We start from the raw sequence: 16,693 nt of genomic DNA, 5'->3' as shown, positions 1-16,693 counted from the left end.
TTGTTCTAAAAGAATGTGGAAAGATGAATTCTGCAGTTGGCAGATGGATTAAATGATAAGAATAAAAATAAAAGGTATATTTCCAATCTGAATACTGTTGAAAAATTGGTGTTGGAGCATCTGCAGAATAATGACAATATTGTCATTAAAAACTCTGTCAAGGGAGGCAATATTGTTGTGTTGGACAAAGCTCAATATTTTGCAGAGGCAAAACGCCAATTACAGGACCTTAATGTGTACAAGCCTCTATAAGGTAACCCCACTAATTATTTCAAAAGGAAACTTATTAGCATCTTGGATGATGGGTTGGTATAGGAGTACTGAGTCAGGAAGATATACAACATTTGATTCCTGACCACCCAGTTGTGCCTTTTTCCATCACTTGCCTAAGATCCATAAGCATCCAGTAAATTCCTCTGGACGACCCATCGTCTCGGGCATAGGCTCCCGTTTGGAGCCTCTGTCCGAATGGATGGATGGGATATTGTAACCTTTGTTAAAGGGTCTTTTTACCTATCTAAGGGATTCCCATCATTTGTTGGAGTGCCTGGATAAAATGGTGTGGTGTCAAGGGCACAACTGGGTGGTAATCGATGTTGTATCTTTATATATGGTCATCCCTTATTTCTTGGGTATATTATCAGTGAAGTTTTTTTTTTTAAAGTTTACCAGTTATGAGACTGACACAGTGGATTGCATCTGTTCTGTCCTTGAGTTCCTCCTTACCCACTATTGTTTTCTTTTTGATGACAAGTTTGATTTGCAGTGCTGTGGCACTGCCATGGGGGCAAAATATGTCCCATCTTTTGCGAACCTGTATGTTGGTTTCTGGGAACTCAAATATATTATTGATCAGAATAATCCCTTTGTTGATAGGATTATGCTTTATAAAAGGTTAATTGACGACCTGATTTTTATCTTCAAAGGGCCATTAGGTGATAAGAGGTTTGACAATTTTTTGAGTTATGCAAAACAGAATGACATGCAACTTGATTTTGTGGGGAGATGGAATGCTGTACGAGTTGACTTTCTGGATATGGCGCTGCAGGGTGATTTGAGGAACTATAAAATAATTTCTCAAACTTATCGTAAGCCGAGTGCAGGCCACACTATATTGCATGCTAGTTCATGTCACCCACAGCACCTTGTTCGTGCCATACCCAGGGGTCAATTTAACAGACTAAGGACAAATACTAGGGACACACAAGTTTATTTGCATCAGTCAATGGACCTGTGTGAAAGGCTTGAAGCTAGGGGATATGATAGACACAAATTGCAGCTGGCAAGGATGGAAATCAGCTACTATCATGAGCAAACACAGATAATGAGTAATATGAATAAAGGTGTGAAACAAGGTGACATTTTATATACCACTGAGTACACCAACCAATTTCCTGAAATTGTCAGGATTTTAAGACGGAATTTGTCTGTTTTGGCCAATGATGAAGTTCTAAAGGATACCATAGGGGATATTTATCAAAGCCTCAACCGCAAATACACCGGAGGTTTGCAGTGTAAATGTTGCGAGATTGATCCAACCTAGTTATCAAAGCCTACAGACCGGCGAATGTTGAAATTTGTGACGTAACATACGATCCGCCCATACGATCCGCCGGTCTCAATCCAACCCAGATCGATGCTTACGTCATTACAGATGTTCCGAATACACATTTGGCTCTATTTGACACTTTTTCCCATTTATCAAATAGTTAACAGGTACGCTCACGGCTATTCCGACCAAGCGTACCTGGTTTTCAATCCGCCACCCTGGAGGCCGCGGATGACATAGACATCAATGGGAGTCTGAAAGCACCAAAAGCATATGTTCGATGCTGCCAGATATCCCATTGATTTCTATGGTTGAAAACAAGTTATGTTTACACCTAACACCCTAACATAAATCCTGAGTCTAAACACCCCTAATCTGCCGCCCCCAACATCGCCACAACCTAAATAAAATGTTTTAACCCCTATTCCACCACTCCCCGACACCACCGCCACTAACTAAACTTATTAACCCCAAGACCCCTGGCCTCCCTTATCACTACCACTAACTAAACCTATTAACCCCTAAACCCTCAGCCCCCCACATCGCCATAAACTAAATTAAGCTATTAACCCCTAAACAACCCGCTAACTTTAACTTAAAATTACAACATCCCTATCTTCAAATAAATTTAAACTTACCTGTAGAATTAAAATAACTATTTTAAACTATTAATTAACCTACCCTATTATACTACAACTAAATTAAACTACCAATTAAAATAACTAAATTACAAATTAAAAAACCCTACTCAAATTATTTAAATATACTATTAAACCTTATTAAAAGTACTACATTACCAAAAAAAAGTTACAAACCCCCCCCACTAAATTACGAAAAATAAAAAACCACATTATCAAAAATAAAAAGAATTACACCTAATCTAATAGCCCTATCAAAATAAACCCCCCCCCCAAATAAAAAATCCCTAGCCTACAATAAACTATCATGGCCCTTAAAAGGGCCTTTTGTGGGCATTGCCCCAAAGATAAAAGCTCTTTTACTTGTAAAAAATACAAACACACCCCCCCCCCCGAACAGTTAAATCCACCGACCACCTAACCAACCCCCAAATAAAAATAAATAAAATCTAAAATAACCTAAGCTCCCCATTGCCCTGAAAAGGGCATTTGTATGGGCATTGCCCTTAAAAGGGCATTTAGCTCTTTTACCAGCCCAGGCCCTAATCTAAAAATAAAACCCACCCAAAAAAAAACGCTAAAAAAACCTAACACTAACCCCCGACGATCTACTTATAGTTCTTGAAGTCCCGCTTGAAGGATTCATCCAGCTGGAGAAGTCCTCATCCAGATGGCAAGAAGTCTTCATCCGGGCGGCCTCTTCCATCTTCATCCAGCCAGAGAAGTCCTCATCCAGGTGGCAAGAAGTCTTCATCCAGTCGGCCTCTTTCATCTTCATCCAGTCAGAGAAGTCCTCATCCAGGCGGCAAGAAGTCTTCATCCAGATGGCATCTTCTATCTTCATCCATCCGACGTGGAGCGGGTCCATCCTGACAACATCCGGCGCGGAGCATCCTCTTCATACGGTCGCCGCAGTAAACTGGAACTTCAATGCAAGTGACGCCATCCAAGATGGCGTCCCTTGCATTCCTATTGGCTGAAAGATTTCAATCAGCCAATAGGATTAGAGCTGCTAAAATCTTATTGGCTGTTCCAATCAGCCAATAGGATTTTAGCAGCTCTAATCCTATTGGCTCATTGAAATCTTTCAGCCAATAGGAATGCAAGGGACGCCATCTTGTATGACGTCACTTGCATTGAAGTTCCAGTTTACGGCGGCGACCATATGAAGAGGATGATCTGTGCCGGATGTCTTCAGGATGGACCCGCTCCACACCAGATGGATGAAGATAGAAGAAGCCGCCTGGATGAAGACTTCTTGACGCCTGAATGAGGACTTCTCCAGCTGGATGAAGATGGAAGAGGCCGCCCGGATGAAGACTTCTTGCAGCCTGGATGAGGACTTCTCCAGCTGGATCCTTCAAGCGGGACTTCAAGAACTGTAAGTGGATCGTAGGGGGTTAGTGTTAGTTTTTTTTAAAGTTTTTTTGGGTGGGTTTTATTTTTAGATTAGGATCTGGGCATGTAAAAGAGCTAAATGCCCTTTTAAGCGCAATGCCCATACAAATGCCCTTTTCAGGGCAATGGGGAACTTTAGATAGTTTTTTTTTTATTTGGGGGGTTGGTTGGCTGGTGGGTGGTCGGTTTAACTGTTGGGGGGTGTTTGTATTTTATTTTACAGGTAAAAGAGCTGTTATCTTTGGGGCAATGCCCCACAAAAGGCCCTTTTAAGGGCCATTGGTAGTTTATTGTAGACTAGGTTTTTTTATTTTGGGGGGCTTTTTTATTTTGATAGGGCTATTAGATTAGGTGTAATTCTTTTTTATTTTTTATAATGTGGTTTTTTATTGTTCATAATTTAGTGGGGGTTTTTTTGTAACTTATTTTTATTTATTTTTTTGGTAATGTAGTACTTTTAATAAAGTTTACTAGTATATTTAAATAATTTGAGTAGGGTTAGGTTTTTTTTAATATATAATGTAGTTAATTTAATTGGTAGTTTAATTTAATTGTAGGATAATAGTTAGGGTAGGTTAATTAATAGTTTAAAATAGTTTATTTTAATTCTACAGGTAAGTTTAAATTTATTTGAAGATAGGGATGTTGTAATTTTAATTTAAAGTTAGCGGGTTGTTAGGTTTAGGGGTAAATAGTTTATGACAATGTGAGGGGCTGACAGTTTAGGGGTTAATAGGTTTAGTTAGTGGTGGTGATGTGAGGGGCTGACAGTTTAGGGGTTAATAGGTTTAGTTAGTGGTGGTGATGTGAGAGGCCAGAGGTTTAGGGGTTAATACATTTATTTAGTGGCAGTGGAATAGGGGTAAATAACTTTATTTATGTTGCAGTGGGGTCGGGGAGCGTCGGGATAGGGGTTTATAACTTTATTTATGTTGCGGCTGGGTCAGAGAGTGGCGGGATAGGGGTTAAACATTTTAGTATAGTGGCAGCGTTTCGTGACAGGGTATAAATAAAGTTGGTAAAAAGCCAAATAGACACAAGATCGATGACTGCTAGTTAACAACAGTCCGATGCTTATTGCCCCATACTTGGTGCGCATCTTTTTGCTGGCTTTTTTTATAAATAAGGAGAGCGTATTGAGATACGCGGCCACAATGTTAGGCGAGAGTATTGGTGCTGGCGAATGCATTAAAGTTGAGGCTTTGATAAATATCCCCCCATAGGTCAATGTAAATTTGTGTCTAAAAAGCCTGTGACCCTAGCAACCAAACTAGCACCTAGTCTAGTACAGAAAACTAGAAAAGATAATACTTGGTTGACCACAAAGGGTAACTTTAAATGTGGGACTTGGGGGTGCCTGACCTGTGGTATGGTAAATTTGACCAAATAATTTAGATCTACAGTTGATAGCTCCTTTTATACCATTGATTTTTATGCCAATTGCAAAGCAACATTTGTGGTGTACCTGTTGGAGTGCTTGATTTGCCACTGTCAGTATGGGTACTAGGGCTCTGGAACATTACAATGATGTGAAGAATTATAATAAAGATTCTACAGTAGCCCAGCACTTCAATGGTTTACACTTTACAAATGTTAGTAAATTTTCAATTAAGGCTGTTGATGTTGCAAAAATGCCAATCAGAGGAGGAAACAAATCAAAAATCTTGGATAAAAAGGAGTTATAGTGGATATTTAGATTAAAAACAAGAATTCCTAGTGGAATGAATAAAGAATAGGACATTAGTTATTTTCTATAGAATATAATTTCCTATTGTATGAGTTTAGGAGGCTAAAAGCAGTGTAATATGGTATAGAATATGTAATAGGGGTATGTGTTGTTCACACTAACGTCAGTATTAATAATTTGCATGATATTTAGCCTCTATTTATAGGATATGGTGATATGCCTGTGTTAAGTACATAATAATTATGTTTTTCAATGTCCCTTCCTTTCAAAAAATTGTAATGTCCCTTATACTAATAACTTTTAAGTATCAATGATAATGACACATCATTTTTAAAATCTTTTTACATTTAGTGAACTGGATGAATATTTTGTTTTGTTTTATTTGTGCAGATAGTGCACACAATTTCAACATATATACATATATTGAGCAATTGTCTCTTTTCATGCTTTTCATTAATATGGGCAAGTGTGTGGGCATGTTTCGCCCTATAAAAGGATGTCTATTGTGTACACTAACTACGTCTATGATTAAGCACCACTAGGGGGCGTAAAACGCGTCAGACTGCTTTTTTTTGTTCCAGCTGTCTGCCTTGGTATGTGCCTATATGTTTGGTACATATTCTAAATAAATACATTTGACGTTTTTTGAAGACCCGTTGTGCAGCCGTATCCTTTTTGTAAGTAACGGGTATCTACATACCAGAAGTGGCCATGATCTAAAGTGGATTAACAACTTCCCTATGGGGCAATTCCAACGTATTAAGATAAATTGCTCTAAGAAGGAGGATTTTGAGAAAGAGGCAGGTGAACTACATAGCAAATTCAGAGCTAGGGGGTATAACCCACATAAAATTGAAATGCTCTTAATAGAGTAAGAAGCCTAGATAGGGCAACACTGTTAGACACTAACAAAGAGAAAAAAAAAACGAGTAAAATAGATACTGAATCATCAAATATAGCTAATTTTATTACCACATACAATGAGGAAGCACCAGAAATCAAACAAATAATAGAGAAACACTGGCACATTCTAAAAAAAGACAATCTATTAAATAGAGTAACAGAAAATGAACCGAAGGTTATATTCAGAAAGAACCAGAGTCTTTAAAATATCTTAGCTCCAAGCCAACTAAAGAACAATCTTCACAATGATAAGAACTGGCTACAGAAAGCAAAAACTGTTTTTTTTAAGTGTAACAGGTTTAATTGTGTAGCTTGTTACCATCACTTTATGAGCAATAAACCTACGAGAGAAATTACATCTAAAACTACGAGAAAGAAATATGAGATAAAAACACTGTGCAATTGTAAGGCAGACCACGTTGTTTATCTCTTGCATTGTGGCTGTGGGCTCCAGTATGTCGGGCGCACTATTAGACCTTTTAAAAAGAGACTCATGGAGCACATTACAAATATAGAACAAGGGGAAAAGTCACATAACCTCTCAGCACACTACAGAGATAAACACAATCGAAATCCCTCATGTCTGAGAGGAACTGTTTTAGAACATGTAAATAGGAACACTAGGGGTGCGAACAGGGAACTTCAGTTAAGAAAAAAGGATACCTTTTGGATTTATACTCTGGGTACTCTAGTTCCCTCAGGTCTAATTAAAGATATAGACCTGGCAGCATGTTTAGTATAATTTAATAATGTTCCCTTTCTTTTATAATTTATAGTAAATTATATATGACATTTTATAATACATTCCATAATACATTTTTTAATTGTATGAATATAATTATTTATTGATTATTTAATTGTTTTAATTATATATGGACATCATATTTTTTAATTATATGAAATTTTGTTTAATAATTCCTGATTTATTCTTTAGTAAAAAAAAAATGTTATATATAGATTTTTATATAGCCACAGTAATATCTCTTTTTTAAAAATGTACAATGGAGGTTAATAGATTATGTCACATTTTTAAATTTATATATATATATATATATATAGTTTTTAAATGCTTCGTTTTGATATAAATAAGGTAATCACTTCACTGTATGATATACTATACTGTATTAAAACCATTAGAACTCTAAGATATTTGTTTTTAGTAAAGTATCCATTAGAGTCTCAAGAAATATATTGTTTGTGTATATATGTGTGATGCTCTTAATACTTAATATGTAAGCTGGTGAGGAGCTATATTTGAAAACATGAGAGTGATACTACACTAGGACTTGAGGTGGTCTCACACACACACACACACACACACACACACACACACACACATATATATATATATATATATATATATATATAACGTTTAAGGGTCAATATTACTCTTTAGAGATATATAACATGTATAGAGGTCTAAGCCGAATATTGCTATTTCTAAGTGTCATCGATAGGATAAAAATGTATTAGAATACAAGTTATGACATTTTTAAGGAATATAAGTAATATTCACAATACCGCAAACCTTAATGTTCTATTAAAGAACCGCAGTTGCTAGGATATGAAAATATCCGTATTATGTATTAAAAAGTTACAGCCAATAAGATACTACACACAGGACGTAAGCAGGTCCGCTACCCAATAGGATGAATTAAGTACCATGTGAAGGGTAAAGACCAATAGGTACAATTAACTGTTTAGCCAGTATCACCTAGTCGCCGAGAACCAATAGGCGCAAGGGATACAAGATGGCTGCGTACCACCGCCCTGGTATTAAGGGAACCTTTAAAAAGCATCAGGATTTGTTAGTTATGCTGCAGTGACAGGACATACATAAAGGACTTGTGCGAGCACTTGGTTCCATACTATCCCAGAGGGGCCTTTTATATGTGCGTAAATTACCTCATATGTATGGAGGTTAGAAATTGTAAGCATTTTTTAATGAGTGTGTGTTTTATGAAATAAAGAGACAGGATTGCACTATTTGCTCTCTTTCGTTTTTGCATGACACTACGTCTGATTCATGGGAATTGAAACGCAAGCCTGAGATCCTGTTAACATACAAAGTGGAAGCACCCGGTGTCTATTGCAGACCTATTCTGTGCAGCTCTTACCTCATAAGGATTGAGGTTTTTTTTTTTTTTTTATATATATATATATGATTTTTACTGTGGTTTTTATTATATATCCCAAGATTTTATATAACTATTTTTGAACAATTTTATGCTTAGAGTATTTTATATATTTTTATGTTCAAATCGCATGATCATTGCTTGTCAGTAATTTTACATAGATGCCAGATGACATTTTCTGAGTATCTTGGAGACTAGACTTGTTTGTATTTTGGAATGAATCTATATATATAAGAATTTGTGTAATCTTATAAAATAACTTTCCTTTGTTAGATCTATTCAAGACTGGGAGGAAGTTTATTGTATGTTCATACTTGTTGCAGATTAACACTATAATATTGGTTTAGTTATCTCCATGTTTTGCGCCTATAAACCACCCCTTTTATATATATATATATATATATATATATATATAAATATATAAAATATCTATTTAAAAAAAAAATAGAACATTTGCCGCTATATGAAAAATATTGGAATGCAAAATATTTACTGTACAATAAATATTACAATTGAATAAAAAAAGATTCTTTATATTTTCAGATATTTAGGTGGAAATGGCTCCAAAGTGTATATACATATGTATATATGTGTATACATGTGTATATATGTGTTTTATATATATATATATATATATATATATATATATATATATATATATATACACATATACATATATATATATATATATATATATATACATACAGGGAGTGCAGAATTATTAGGCAAATGAGTATTTTGTCCACATCATCCTCTTTATGCATGTTGTCTTACTCCAAGCTGTATAGGCTCGAAAGCCTACTACCAATTAAGCATATTAGGTGATGTGCATCTCAGTAATGAGAAGGGGTGTGGTCTAATGACATCAACACCCTATATCAGGTGTGCATAATTATTAGGCAACTTCCTTTCCTTTGGCAAAATGGGTCAAAAGAAGGACTTGACAGGCTCAGAAAAGTCAAAAATAGTGAGATATCTTGCAGAGGGATGCAGCACTCTTAAAATTGCAAAGCTTCTGAAGCGTGATCATCGAACAATCAAGCGTTTCATTCAAAATAGTCAACAGGGTCGCAAGAAGCGTGTGGAAAAACCAAGGCACAAAATAACTGCCCATGAACTGAGAAAAGTCAAGCGTGCAGCTGCCAAGATGCCACCAGTTTGGCCATATTTCAGAGCTGCAACATCACTGGAGTGCCCAAAAGCACAAGGTGTGCAATACTCAGAGACATGGCCAAGGTAAGAAAGGCTGAAAGACGACCACCACTGAACAAGACACACAAGCTGAAACGTCAAGACTGGGCCAAGAAATATCTCAAGACTGATTTTTCTAAGGTTTTATGGACTGATGAAATGAGAGTGAGTCTTGATGGGCCAGATGGATGGGCCCGTGGCTGGATTGGTAAAGGGCAGAGAGCTCCAGTCTGACTCAGACGCCAGCAAGGTGGAGGTGGAGTACTGGTTTGGGCTGGTATAATCAAAGATGAGCTTGTGGGGCCTTTTCGGGTTGAGGATGGAGTCAAGCTCAACTCCCAGTCCTACTGCCAGTTTCTGGAAGACACCTTCTTCAAGCAGTGGTACAGGAAGAAGTCTGCATCCTTCAAGAAAAACATGATTTTCATGCAGGACAATGCTCCATCACACGCGTCCAAGTACTCCACAGCGTGGCTGGCAAGAAAGGGTATAAAAGAAGAAAATCTAATGACATGGCCTCCTTGTTCACCTGATCTGAACCCCATTGAGAACCTGTGGTCCATCATCAAATGTGAGATTTACAAGGAGGGAAAACAGTACACCTCTCTGAACAGTGTCTGGGAGGCTGTGGTTGCTGCTGCACGCAATGTTGATGGTGAACAGATCAAAACACTGACAGAATCCATGGATGGCAGGCTTTTGAGTGTCCTTGCAAAGAAAGGTGGCTATATTGGTCACTGATTTGTTTTTGTTTTGTTTTTGAATGTCAGAAATGTATATTTGTGAATGTTGAGATGTTATATTGGTTTCACTGGTAAAAATAAATAATTGAAATGGGTATATATTTGTTTTTTGTTAAGTTGCCTAATAATTATGCACAGTAATAGTCACCTGCACACACAGATATCCCCCTAAAATAGCTATAACTAAAAACAAACTAAAAACTACTTCCAAAACTATTCAGCTTTGATATTAATGAGTTTTTTGGGTTCATTGAGAACATGGTTGTTGTTCAATAATAAAATTAATCCTCAAAAATACAACTTGCCTAATAATTCTGCACTCCCTGTATACATATATATATATATATATATATATATATATATATATATATATATATATATATATATATATATATATATATATATATATATATACACACACACACATATATATATATATATATATACACACACACATATATATATATATATATATAAACACAAATATATATATATATATATATATATATATATATATAAACACAAATATATATATATATATATATATATATAAACACAAATATATATATATATATATATATATATATATATATATATATATATATAAACACAAATATACATGTATGCACCTTTAAATATTTGTATATATACACATTTTTGTATACATAATAACCCTTTTCATTCAAATACCTTATCATATACCTTTTAACCCTTATAACCTTTTAATTTTAATATTTATGTAAATATGTTTATTAGATATTGTATATATAAGTGTAACACTTTATTTTAATGTATTTAATTATTTTTTTTAGCTCTAACTCTTTTTGTGAGGACTTCAGACAAGTTAATCTAGCAAGCTCAAATTTAGTTTGCATTTGTGTGGTCGTGTTTACTTTCAGCTTGTAATACACGCACAAGTTAAAATGGGCACAACAAAAGCAGTATAGGAGTTATCATACAGTAAATAATCTCTCCCTTCTACTCTTTACAAGGACAGGTAAAAAATATACTTAAAGGTACATGAAACCCAAAATTTTTCTTTCATGATTCAGAAAGAGAATACAATTTTAAACAATTTTCTAATTTACTTCTATTATCTAATCTGTTTCATTCTCTTGGTATCATTTGTTGAAGGAGCAGCAATGCACTACTAGTTTCTAACTGAACACATGGGTGAGCCAATCACATGCAATATATATATGCAGCCACCAATCAACAGCTAGAACCTAGTTTCTCTGCTGCTCATGAACTTGCCTAGATAAACTTTTCAGCAAACGATAACAAGAGAAGGAAGCAAATTAAATAATAGAAGTAAATTGGAAAGTTGTTTAGAATTGAATTCTCTATCTGAATCATGAAATAAATTTTTTGGGTTTCATGTCCCTTTAAGTTAGAGGAAAAATAAGCATACCTACTGGACTTTGAAATCAGATTGGCCCTGTAAATCTTTGAAGACCGGCCTAAGCACCCCCTTCCAACCCAACTTTCATATCCCTACCTTGCCCAGAGCCACTTTTCTGCCTCCACACCCTCGTCAGGAGCTGAGTAACCTTGAAGGATTGCTCCCTGACCAAGGATGCGGCCCTACGTTGACAGTGGCCCACTGCGAAAATTTCCACTATCCTGGCGGGCCAATCCGGCACTGATACCAACTGAGGAATGCTTGTAGCCTGATGACCATTGACTTTAATGAGTTTAGCTAAGAGTAAACAAATGCTTTTGTGGCCAAATATATTTAGACTTTCACTTATCTGACCAGTCACATTTATAAACATTACATAGTGAGCATCAATTTGAATAACTAGTGATGTAACAAAAAGTGTCACAAAAAACTGATTGGATTCCTCTTTCTTTTAATTTATATTTGAGTTTTACTGCAAGATTATTTTTATTTAACATATTCATCTAACCGTTTGATCAGTATTTTTAGAATGAGAAGATACAGAAGCATTTGAAATGGAATATTGTGAATATTGAAACTGAATATTGTGTTACTAAATACATATTTTGGCCCAGATTACAAGAGGGATGCTAATAAAAGCAAAGGTTGTGATAAGCAATATTGCTGAAATGCACTAACATTAGCCTGCAACTTGATTTTGCAAGTCTATGCTAAATCCCATTTACCAGAGATGGGTTAGTGACGTATCATATGTCATCTTGTGGTCATGTCTTGCTATGTCAAAGTTTGTAAGAATGTCTTGTTTTTATTTTCTTGAAGTTTTTTCTTTTGTCCATATGATAGAGTGCACTGTTTTATAGATGGTGTTTTTTGTTTTGTTTTTATCTCTTTGAAATCCAGGAGCGAAGTTGGGGCAAATTTGTTTCAGCAAAATATTTGTTTAACAAATTAGTGTTTTTTTTTTTTGTTTTGTTTTTTAATGTAGCTCATTGTTATAGTTGGAGTCATATTATTAGCATTCTGTTAGAGCAGTAGTCATGTTTTTTTTTTCCAGCAGCTACTAACAGTTTTAGATAGAACTAAATATGTGATATAACAAATTAATGTAAGCTAATGTGCTGTAATAGGTAGTTAGACAATTATATTAATACATATAAAAGGTTTGCAGTTAATATTGGACCAATTTTAACAATACAATGCTGATCTGAAATCAGCCTCATATTAGTCACATGTGGCAGTATTTTCAATAACTTCTAGCATTTGGTGTGGACAAACTATGGACACCATTACCATTCTTAAACAGTATGTACTCTTTAGAAAGTTATTAAAAAAAATGTCATATTGCAAAATTATTTGCTTTTAATTAAGCTTAAATGAGAACTTACCATGACCATTGGACTACCCAAAAGCTTTACGTTTTCATTAATTATTTCCATAAGCCTGAGCAATACTGGGTCCTCATAATCATATCGATGATCAAGTAATATGGAAACTATTATGTTGGAAACAGCAGCATTCATGATCATTTTGTTCTCAAATGGTTGTCCTGCAGTAAATTAAAATAGAAATAGCTATAATTACAAATGTAATTTCAATAAAATGTAATTTTTTGTCTAAATGTATTAATTTATTTCATGCGAGTTTCAAACGTCAGATTATTTCTGACATTGAGTCCATGACTATACCGCTTTTTTATTTACTTTATAAATCAGGGAACCTATAGAAAAAAATAAAAACAATGATATATTTCTCTACTCCCTCAGACTCATGGAGAAAACCATGGATGAAACTGAATACTAGAGCCGTTCTGTGCCTTTATTCTGTTGAAAATGATTAAGAACTTATGTTTCAACTACGTTTGAAGAAAGGAGACCATCAATGACAAAGCTATAAAGAAGGCCCAGGAAGATGAATGCACTGGGCAAGAGCTTCTAATGGATGAGGGGTCTTTGCTAATGGTTTGCACCAATAGGTTAAGGGTTAATGTCATTTTTTTTTTGCAATGGTGATAAAGTGTAATAAGTACTGCTGTTATATAAATTCTGTTCAATGAGGCATAATAATAGTTAAATATTAATATTTGTTGGATGGATTGTATTGAGTGGCTCAGATAAGTGTTAATATTTCCAAGGAGAATTAAGGTGAGTTTAATTCTGATGTAGGAAGTTGATGCTAATTCCAAAAATACACTAACATGTTCATTTTACTTTTTTTAATTTTGCATTCAAGGTTCTTACATTTCACGAATCGCTGGTATTATCTATCAACATTAAATTTAAGAAATAGTCTTTGTCAACAACAAATTCAAAAACCGAAGTACATAGTCTTCTTTAGTTCTAATTATTATTATTATTAAAAAAAAAAGAAATAGGTATAACAGAATGAGGCATGTAACCAAAAAAAGGAACACATGCTAACAATCAAATAAAGATATGTGGCACATAATTATTGTCCTGAATTTCTTGATCAACATGATATAGCATAGGATTTGTAATTCTCTAAAAAAACTTTTTTTCTTTTTTATGGAAGAATGTGTAAAATAAATCATGTAAAAGTACTAACCTTTGTAAGATTCAAACTTTTGAATTAAGTAATCACTTTCTTCATTAATTTGATCTTCTAAAGATTTCTTTCCCATTCCAAAATCTCTTAAAGTTGAAAGAGCAAATCTTCTCATGACTTTCCAATTCTCCCCATTAGCAAGCAAAATACCTGAAAGAAAATAAATAGATCTCTAACACTAAAACAAATGGTAATAGTACAAGTTAGAGAGCCAGATCAAGACTTCAAAAGGTTATAGTCAAAATGTGAAGATATATATGTATATTGATGCAGCCACCAATCAGCAGCTAACTCCTGAACCTATCTAAGTATGCTTTTCAAGAAAGGTTTTCAAGGAAACGAATCCCATTAGATAAAAGAAGGACATTGGAAAGTTGTTTAAAATTGCATGCTCTTTCTGAATCATTAAATATTTTTTGGATTTCTTGTCCCTTTAACCCCTTAGTGACCAGACAATTTTTCAAATTTTCTTACCGTTAAGGACCAGGGCTGTTCTTTTTATTTCTGCAGTGTTTGTGTTTTTCTGTAATTTCCCTCTTACTCATTTACTGTACCCACACATATTATATACAGGTTTTCTCACCATTAAATGGACTGTCTAAAGATACCATTATTTTCATCATCCTATATTATAAAAGACAAGTGTTTGTCTGAAGCCGTCATGCGCAGTACAGACAAACACTTGGCCTTAGATTCTATTCTCGCGCACCTCGGCATAGCTGACAGCTGACAGATTGGGAGCGCGAGGTACACAGCATACAAGCAGCTGTGAGATAGGGAGCGCGAGCTACTCAACAGCTGTGAGGTCTGCTGCGTGAGAAGCGGCAACGCGCTCCCCAGACCTCACAGCTGTTTGTGGCCGACGGGAGCGTCGCGAGGGGCGTGGCCGGGCGTCGCGAGGGGCGTGACCGGGCGTCGCGAGGGGCGTGACTGGGCGTCGCGAGGGGCGTGGTCGGGCGTCGCGAGGGGCGTGGCCGGGCGGGTGTTGCCGCGATGGGGCGTGGCCGGGCGGGGTCCCGCGAAGACAGAGCCAGAGAGGGAGCAGGAGGGGGGGGGGGGGGGCAGAGAGCCAGAGAGGGAGCAGGAGGGGGGGGGGGGCAGAGAGCCAAAGAGAAGGGGGGGGGCAGAGAGCCAAAGAGAAGGGGGGGGGGGCAGAGAGCCAAAGAGAAGGGGGGGGGGCAGAGAGCCAAAGAGAAGGGGGGGGGGCAGAGAGCCAAAGAGAAGGGGGGGGGCAGAGAGCCAAAGAGAAGGGGGGGGGCAGAGAGCCAAAGAGAGGGGGGGGGGGCAGAGAGCCAAAGAGAAGGGGGGGGGGGCAGAGAGCCAAAGAGAAGGGGGGGGGGCAGAGAGCCAAAGAGAAGGGGGGGGGACAGAGAGCCAAAGAGAAGGGGGGGCAGAGAGCCAAAGAGAAGGGGGGGGGTAGAGAGCCAAAGAGAAGGGGGGGGCAGAGAGCCAAAGAGAAGGGGGGGGCAGAGAGCCAAAGAGAAGGGGGGGGGGGCAGAGAGCCAAAGAGAAGGGGGGGGGGCAGAGAGCCAAAGAGAAGGGGGGCAGAGAGCCAAAGAGAAGGGGGGGCGGCAGAGAGCCAAAGAGAAGGGGGGGGCAGAGAGCCAAAGAGAAGGGGGGGGGCAGAGAGCCAAAGAGAAGGGGGGGGCAGGGGCAGAGAGCCAAAGAGAAGGGGGGGGCAGGGAGCCAAAGAGAAGGGGGGGGGGCAGAGAGCCAAAGAGAAGGGGGGGGCAGAGAGCCAAAGAGAAGGGGGGGGCAGAGAGCCAAAGAGAAGGGGGGGGCAGAGAGCCAAAGAGAAGGGGGGGGGGCAGAGAGCCAAAGAGAAGGGGGGGGGCAGAGAGCCAAAGAGAAGGCAGGGGGGGGGCAGAGAGCCAAAGAGAAGGCGGGGGGGCAGAGAGCCAAAGAGAAGGCGGGGGGGGGCAGAGAGCCAAATAGGGGGGGGGGGAGAGCCAAAGAGGGGGGGAGAGCCAAAGAGGGGGGGAGCCAAAGAGGGGGGGGGAGAGCCAAAGGGGGCGGGGGAGAGCCAAAGAGGGGGGAGAGAGAGCAAAAGAAAGGATGGAGAGAGCCAAAGAGGGGAGAGAGAGAGCAAAAGAGGGGAGAGAGAGAGCAAAAGAGGGGAGAGAGAGAACAAAGGAGAGGGGGGAGAGAAAGCAAAAGAGAGGGGGGAAAGAAAGCAAAAGAGAGGGGGGGAAGAGAGAGAGCAAAAGAAAGGGGGGAGAGAGCAAGGGGTGGGACCGCTGTTCTGAAAAAAATGGCCCGTGTACATGGGCTTTAGTACTAGTATCATATAATTTACTATAAAAAAATATATAAAATATGATGAGACCCCCAAAATCTCTTATGCATCTAAAACCACCAAAAAACACCCATGCTAAATAGTTTTTAAATTGTGTCCTGAGTTTAGAAAAAAAAAATTGAGTTTAGAAATACACAATGTTTACATATTCTTTGCTTTTTATGCAAGTTATAGGGCAATAAGTACAAG

At 37.6% G+C, this 16,693-nt stretch overlaps 1 pseudogene; it reads right to left on the bottom strand.

Annotated features, from left to right (window-relative positions):
• Positions 1–16,693, bottom strand: part of LOC128656939 (cytochrome P450 2K6-like) — an 85,826-nt pseudogene that overhangs the window by 67,377 nt on the left and 1,756 nt on the right.

Source organism: Bombina bombina, chromosome 4, assembly GCF_027579735.1.
Source record: "Bombina bombina isolate aBomBom1 chromosome 4, aBomBom1.pri, whole genome shotgun sequence".
Taxonomy (NCBI): domain Eukaryota; kingdom Metazoa; phylum Chordata; class Amphibia; order Anura; family Bombinatoridae; genus Bombina; species Bombina bombina.
The sequence above is the reverse complement of the archived record's forward strand: the minus strand, read 5'-3'. Positions and strand labels throughout refer to the sequence as shown.